At 33.3% G+C, this 8,156-nt stretch overlaps 1 long non-coding RNA gene across 1 annotated transcript; it reads left to right on the top strand.

Annotated features, from left to right (window-relative positions):
* Window positions 1-3,319: 3,319 nt before the first annotated feature.
* On the top strand, window positions 3,320-5,379 carry LOC115921488. The gene is made up of 3 exons (XR_004062902.1): window positions 3,320-3,374; window positions 4,309-4,473; window positions 5,229-5,379. It is a non-coding gene; the product is annotated as an uncharacterized LOC115921488 (long non-coding RNA).
* Window positions 5,380-8,156: the final 2,777 nt, after the last annotated feature.

Raw genomic sequence — 8,156 nt, 5'->3', positions numbered from 1 at the left:
ACATATAGAATTTAAAACAATCACTCTTAGTTTTTAGGGCGTCTTGTGCATATAAAATCGAGAGTTATGAGAACCTTTAATGCATTAAGAGCAAATGCATATTTCTGGGTATTGTTAATTTCAGTAAAAGTAGGAATATGACTTATAAATGCAAACAGAGTGCAATCCCTCTGAAGAGTACATATATAATTTAAAACAATCGTTCGTTATAGTCCTGTCGATAGACACTTTAATGTGTTCTTTTTCTGAATAGACAAGAATTGAATATGAAAATAAAAACTATTTCATCATTTGTTCAGAATGTTATCTTGAATGCAAGTATGTAATTAATGGAATTTGTGTAAAATGTACAAATACAGTGAGAAATTAGTAAATAAGATATATCTATTCAAGACGTACTGCTTAACTATATCCACCATGAATACAGGTCCAGACTCTCAACCTGACTAATCACCAGTGTCCCAAACCAGCCTCGTCACAACACCTATCAGAGGCACTTTGTTCTATGCCACACTTGACTTACTTGACACTCGATGGAACAAATTTACGTGAGGAGTTTTACTCTACATGGAAAGCAAAGGCATCATCCGTAAAGGTATGTGTGTACTAATGTAACTACATGGAGACGGTCATTGGTAGACAGAAAGAGCAGTAATGGTTAAATGCCATGGTGCAAATGTATACAAGTTGTATATTCCAAACACCCTTTGTTAAAGGCCGTTTACTTGGTATATTGGAATAGCCATGAATAAGGAAATGAAAGCAAAATACGCATGTACTGATTACGTTGAAATATAAGTGTGTATAACTTTGACATCTTTTTTGAACAATAAACAATATCCAACCTTTCCCTAGTTTGATTGATATGAAAAATATTTCTTGGATTGTTTTGAGGAGCCAATTTCAATGTAGGCTTGAACTTACCAAACTGTACTATAGCAACAAACCTCCTGATTTAGGGGGTCTTGTGCAGATGAAATCGAGAGTTATGAGTACCTTTAATGCATTAAGAGCAAATGCATATTTCTGGGTATTATTTATTTCAGTGTTAGTAGGAATATGACTTGTAAATGAAAACAGGTTGCAACCCTCTAAAGAATACATAAAGAATTAAAAAAAGAAATAACTCTTAGTAAATTATCCTCTTGAGGGACACTTTAATGTTCTTTTTTTTTTCTGAATAGACGAGAATTGAATTTGGAAATAAAAATCATTTCATCATTTGTTTAGAATGTTTTTTTGAAAGCAAGTATTTAATTAATGGAATTTGCGGAAATTGTAAGAATACAGTGAGAAATTAGTAAATAAAATATATCTATTCATGTCGTGCTGATTAACTATATTCACCATAAATGCAGGTCCAGACTCTCAACCTGACTAATCACCAGTGTCCCACACCCTCCTCGTCACATCACCTATCTGAGGCACTGTGTTCTATGCCACACTTGACTGACTTGACACTCGATGGAGGGGATTTACGTGAGGAGTTCTACTCTACATGGAAAGCTAACGCATCATCCGTAAAGGTATGTGTTGACTAATGTAACTGCATGGTGACGGTCATTGGAAGACAGAAAGATCAGTAATGGTTATATGCCATGGTGACCTGTATAGAAGTTGCATTTTCCAAACAATCTTTCTTTAAAGGCCATTAACTTGTTATATTGGAATAGCCATGAATAATGAAATGAAAGCAGACTACACATGTACTGATTACTTTGAAATCTAAGTGTGTATGAATTTGACATTTTTTTGACCAATAAACAATATCCAATTTTCTCCTAGTTTGGTTGACATAAAAAAAACATTTCATAGAGTGTTTTAAAGAACCACTTTTAATGTAGGCTTGAACTTACCAAACTGTACCATAGCAACAAACCTCCTGATTTAGGGCGTCTTGTGCAGATGAAATCGAGAGTTATGAGTATCTTTAATGCATTAAGAGCAAATGCATATTTCTGGGTATTATTCATTTCAGTGTTAGTAGGAATATGACTTGTAAATACAAACAGGTTGCAACCCTCTAAAGAATACATAAAGAATCAAAAGAAATAACTCTTAGTAAATTATCCTCTTGAGGGTCACTTTAATGTTCTTTTTTTTCTTCTGAATAGAACAGAATTGAATTTGGAAATAAAAATCATTTCATCATTTGTTTAGAATGTTATCTTGAAAGCAAGTATGTAAATAATGGAATTTGCGGAAATTGTAGGAATACAATGAGAAATTAGTAAATAAAATATATCTATTCATGTCGTGCTGATTAACTTTATTCACCATGAATGCAGGTCCAGACTCTCAAGCTTGATAATCACAAGTTTCGCACACCCTCGTCACATCACTTATTAGAGGCACTGTGTTCTATGCCAAACTTGACTAACTTGAGACTCGATGGAGGAGATTTACGTGAGGAGTTTTACTCTACATTGAAAGCAAAGGCATCATCCATAAAGGTATGTAGGTACTAATCTAACTGCATGGAGACGGTCATTGGTAGACAAGAAAGAGCTGTTATGGTTAAATGCCATGGTGCAAATGTATATAAGTTGTATATTCCAAACAACCTTTTTTAAAGGCCTTTTACTTGGTATATTGGAATAGCCATGAATAAGGAAATGAAAGCAAACTACGCATGTACTGATTACGTTGAAATTTAAGTGTGTATAAGTTTGATATCTTTTTCGAACAATAACCAATATCCAACCTTTCCCTAGTTTGATTGATATGAAAAATATTTCTTGGATTGTTTTGAGGAGCCAATTTCAATGTAGGCTTGAACTTACCAAACTGTACCATACCAACAAACCTCCTGATTTATGGGGTCTTATGCAGATGAAATCGAGAGTTATGAGTACCTTTAATGCATTAATAGCAGATGCATATTTCTGGGTATTGTAAATTTCAGTGTAAGTAGGAATATGACTTATAAATGCAAAAAGATTGCAATCCCTATGAAGAATACATATAGAATTTAAAACAATCGTTCTTTATTATCCTGTCGATAGACAATTTAATGTGTTCTTTTTTCTGAATAGACAAGAATTGAATTTGAAAATAAAAACTATTTCATCTTATGTTTAGAATGTTATCTTGAATGCAAGTACGTAATTATTGGAATGTGTGTAAAATGTAAGAAGACAGTGAGAAATTAGTAAATAAGATATATCTATTCAAGACATACTGGTTAACTATATTCACCATGAATGCAGGTCCAGACTCTCAAGCTGACTAATCACAAGTTTCGCACACCCTCGTCACATCACCTATTAGAGACACTGTGTTCTATGCCAAACTTGACTAACTTGACACTCGATGGAACAAATTTACGTGAGGAGTTTTACTCTACATTGAAAGCAAAGGCATCATCCGTAAAGGTATGTGTGTACTAATGTAACTACATGGAGACGGTCATTGGTAGACAGAAAGAGCAGTAATGGTTAAATGCCATGGTGCAAATGTATACAAGTTGTATATTCCAAACACCCTTTGTTAAAGGCCGTTTACTTGGTATATTGGAATAGCCATGAATAAGGAAATGAAAGCAAAATACGCATGTACTGATTACGTTGAAATTTAAGTGTGTATGACTTTGACATCTTTTTTGAACAATAAACAATATCCAACCTTTCCCTAGTTTGATTGATATGAAAAATATTTCTTGGATTGTTTTGAGGAGCCAATTTCAATGTAGGCTTGAACTTACCAAACTGTACTATAGCAACAAACCTCATGATTTAGGGGGTCTTGTGCAGATGAAATCGAGAGTTATGAGTACCTTTAATGCATTAATAGCAAATGCATATTTCTGGGTATTATTAATTTCAGTGTAAGTAAGAATATAACTTATCAATGCAAACAGATTGCGATCCCTCTAAAGAATACATATAGAATTTAAAACAATCACTCTTAGTATTTAGGGCGTCTTGTGCAGATGAAATCGAGAGTTATGATTACCTTTAATGCATTAATAGCAAATGCATATTTCTGGGTATTGTAAATTTCAGTGTAAGTAGGAATATGACTTATAAATGCAAAAAGATTGCAATCCCTATGAAGAATACATATAGAATTTAAAACAATTGTTATTTATTATCCTGTCGATAGATAATAAAATGTGTTCTTTTTTCTGAATAGACAAGAATTGAATTTGAAAACAAAAACTATTTCATCATTTGTTTAGAATGTTATTTTGAAAGCAAGTATGTAATTAATGGAATTTGCGGAAATTGTAAGAATACAGTGAGAAATTACTTAATAAAATATATATATTCATGTCGTGCTGATTAACTATATTCACCATGAATGCAGGTCCAGACTCTCAAGCTGACTAATCACAAGTTTCGCACACCCTCGTCACATCACCTATTAGAGGCACTGTGTTCTATGCCAAACTTGACTAACTTGACACTCGATGGAAGAGATTTACGTGAGGAGTTTTACTCTACATTGAAAGCAAAGGCATCATCCATAAAGGTATGTGTGTACTAATGTAACTACATGGAGACGGTCATTGGTAGACAGAAAGAGCAGTAATGGTTAAATGCCATGGTGCAAATGTATACAAGTTGTATATTCAAAACACCCTTTGTTAAAGGCCATTTACTTGGTATATTGGAATTGCCATGAATAAGGAAATGAAAGCAAAATACGCATGTACTGATTACGTTGAAATTTAAGTGTGTATAACTTTGACATCTTTTTGGAACAATAAACAATATCCAACCTTTCCCTAGTTTGATTGATAAGAAAAATATTTCTTGGATTGTTTTGAGGAGCCAATTTCAATGTAGGCTTGAACTTACCAAACTGTACCATAGCAACAAACCTCCTGATTTAGGGGGTCTTGTGCAGATAAAATCGAGAGTTATGAGTACCTTTAATGCATTAATAGCAAATGCATATTTCTGGGTATTGTAAATTTCAGTGTTAGTAGGAATATGACTTATAAATGCAAAAAGATTGCAATCCCTATGAAGAATACATATAGAATTTAAAACAATTGTTATTTATTATCCTGTCGATAGATAATACAATGTGTTCTTTTTTCTGAATAGACAAGAATTGAATTTGAAAACAAAAACTATTTCATCATTTGTTTAGAATGTTATTTTGAAAGCAAGTATGTAATTAATGGAATTTGCGGAAATTGTAAGAATACAGTGAGAAATTAGTTAATGAAATATATATATTCATGTCGTGCTGATTAACTATATTCACCATGAATGCAGGTCCAGACTCTCAAGCTGACTAATCACAAGTTTCGCACACCCTCGTCACATCACCTATTAGAGGCACTGTGTTCTATGCCAAACTTGACTAACTTGACACTCGATGGAAGAAATTTACGTGAGGAGTTTTACTCTACATTGAAAGCAAAGGCATCATCCATAAAGGTATGTGTGTACTAATGTAACTACATGGAGACGGTCATTGGTAGACAGAAACAGCAGTAATGGTTAAATGCCATGGTGCAAATGTATACAAGTTGTATATTCAAAACACCCTTTGTTAAAGGCCATTTACTTGGTATATTGGAATTGCCATGAATAAGGAAATGAAAGCAAAATACGCATGTACTGATTACGTTGAAATTTAAGTGTGTATAACTTTGACATCTTTTTGGAACAATAAACAATATCCAACCTTTCCCTAGTTTGATTGATAAGAAAAATATTTCTTGGATTGTTTTGAGGAGCCAATTTCAATGTAGGCTTGAACTTACCAAACTGTACCATAGCAACAAACCTCCTGATTTAGGGGGTCTTGTGCAGATAAAATCGAGAGTTATGAGTACCTTTAATGCATTAATAGCAAATGCATATTTCTGGGTATTGTAAATTTCAGTGTTAGTAGGAATATGACTTATAAATGCAAACAGATTGCAATCCCTCTAAAGAGTACATATAGAATTTAAAACAATCGTTATTTATTATCCTGTCGATAGACAATAAAATGTGTTCTTTTTTCTGAATAGACAAGAATTGAATTTAAAAAAACAAAAACTATTTCATCATTTGTTTAGAATGTTATTTTGAATGCAAGTATGTAATTAATGGAATTCGTGTAAAATGAAAGTAGACAGTGAGAAATTAGTAAATAAGATATATCTATTCAAGACGTAATGTTTAACTATATTCACCATGAATGCAGGTCCAGACTCTCGACCTGACTAATCACCAGTGTCGCACACCAGCCTCGTCATATCACCTATCAGAGGCACTGTGTTCTATGCCACACTTGACTGACTTGACACTCGATGGAGGGGATTTACGTGAGGAGTTCTACTCGACATGGAAAGCAAACGCACCATCCATGAAGGTATTTGCGTACTAATGTAACTGCATGGAGACGGTCATTGGTAGACAGAAAGATCAGTTATGGTTATATGCCATGGTGCACATGTATATAAGTTGCATTTTCCAAACAATCTTTTTGAAAGGCCATCAACTTGTTATATTGGAATAGCCATGAATAATGAAATGAAAGCAGACTACACATGTACTGATTACGTTGAAATTTAAGTGTGTATAAATTTGACATTTTTTTGACCAATAAACTATATCCAATTTTGTCCTAGTTTGGTTGACATAAAAAACATTTCATGGAGTATTTTAAAGAACCACTTTTTATGTAGGCTTGAACTTACCAAACGGTACCATACCAACAAACCTCCTGATTTAGGGGGTCTTATGCAGATGAAATCGAGAGTTATGAGTACCTTTAATGCATTAAGAGCAAATGCATATTTCTGGGTATTATTTATTTCAGTGTTAGTAGGAATATGACTTGTAAATGCAAACAGGTTGCAACCCTCTAAAGAATACATAAAGAATTAAAAGAAATAACTCTTAGTAAATTATCCTCTCGATAGACACTTTAATGTTCTTTTTTTTTTCTTCTGAATAGACGAGAATTGAATTTGGAAATAAAAATCATTTCATCATTTGTTTAGAATGTTATTTTGAAAGCAAGTATGTAATTAATGGAATTTGCGGAAATTGTAAGAATACAGTGAGAAATTAGTAAATAAAATATATCTATTCATGTCGTGCTGATTAACTATATTCACCATGAATGCAGGTCCAGACGCTCAAGCTGACTTATCACAAGTTTCGCACACCCTCGTCACATCACCTATTAGAGGCACTGTGTTCTATGCCAAACTTGACTAACTTGACACTCGATGGAAGAAATTTACGTGAGGAGTTTTACTCTACATTGAAAGCAAAGGCATCATCCGTAAAGGTATGTGTGTACTAATGTAACTACATGGAGACGGTCATTGGTAGACAGAAAGAGCAGTAATGGTTAAATGCCATGGTCCAAATGTATACAAGTTGTATATTCCAAACACCCTTTGTTAAAGGCCATTTACTTGGTATATTGGAATAGCCATGAATAAGGAAATGAAAGCAAAATACGCATGTACTGATTACGTTGAAATTTAAGTGTGTATAACTTTGACATCTTTTTGGAACAATAAACAATATCCAACCTTTCCCTAGTTTGATTGATATGAAAAATATTTCTTGGATTGTTTTGAGGAGCCAATTTCAATGTAGGCTTGAACTTACCAAACTGTACTATAGCAACAAACCTCCTGATTTAGGGGGTCTTGTGCAGATGAAATCGAGAGTTATGAGTACCTTTAATGCATTAATAGCAAATGCATATTTCTGGGTATTATTAATTTCAGTGTAAGTAAGAATATAACTTATCAATGCAAACAGATTGCGATCCCTCTAAAGAATACATATAGAATTTAAAACAATCACTCTTAGTATTGAGGGCGTCTTGTGCAGATGAAATCGAGAGTTATGAGTACCTTTAATGCATTAATAGCAAATGCATATTTCTGGGTATTATTAATTTCAGTGTAAGTAAGAATATAACTTATCAATGCAAACAGATTGCGATCCCTCTAAAGAATACATATAGAATTTAAAACAATCACTCTTAGTATTGAGGGCGTCTTGTGCAGATGAAATCGAGAGTTATGAGTACCTTTAATGCATTAAGAGCAAATGCATATTTCTGGGTATTATTTATTTCAGTGTAAGTAGGATTATGACTTGTAAATGCAAACAGGTTGCAACCCTCTAAAGAGTACATATAGAATTTAAAACAATCGTTCTATATTATCCTGTCGATAGACA

This window comes from Strongylocentrotus purpuratus, unplaced genomic scaffold, assembly GCF_000002235.5.
Source record: "Strongylocentrotus purpuratus isolate Spur 01 unplaced genomic scaffold, Spur_5.0 spur5_scaffold_1, whole genome shotgun sequence".
Classification (NCBI taxonomy): Eukaryota; Metazoa; Echinodermata; class Echinoidea; order Camarodonta; family Strongylocentrotidae; genus Strongylocentrotus; species Strongylocentrotus purpuratus.
The sequence above is the reverse complement of the archived record's forward strand: the minus strand, read 5'-3'. Positions and strand labels throughout refer to the sequence as shown.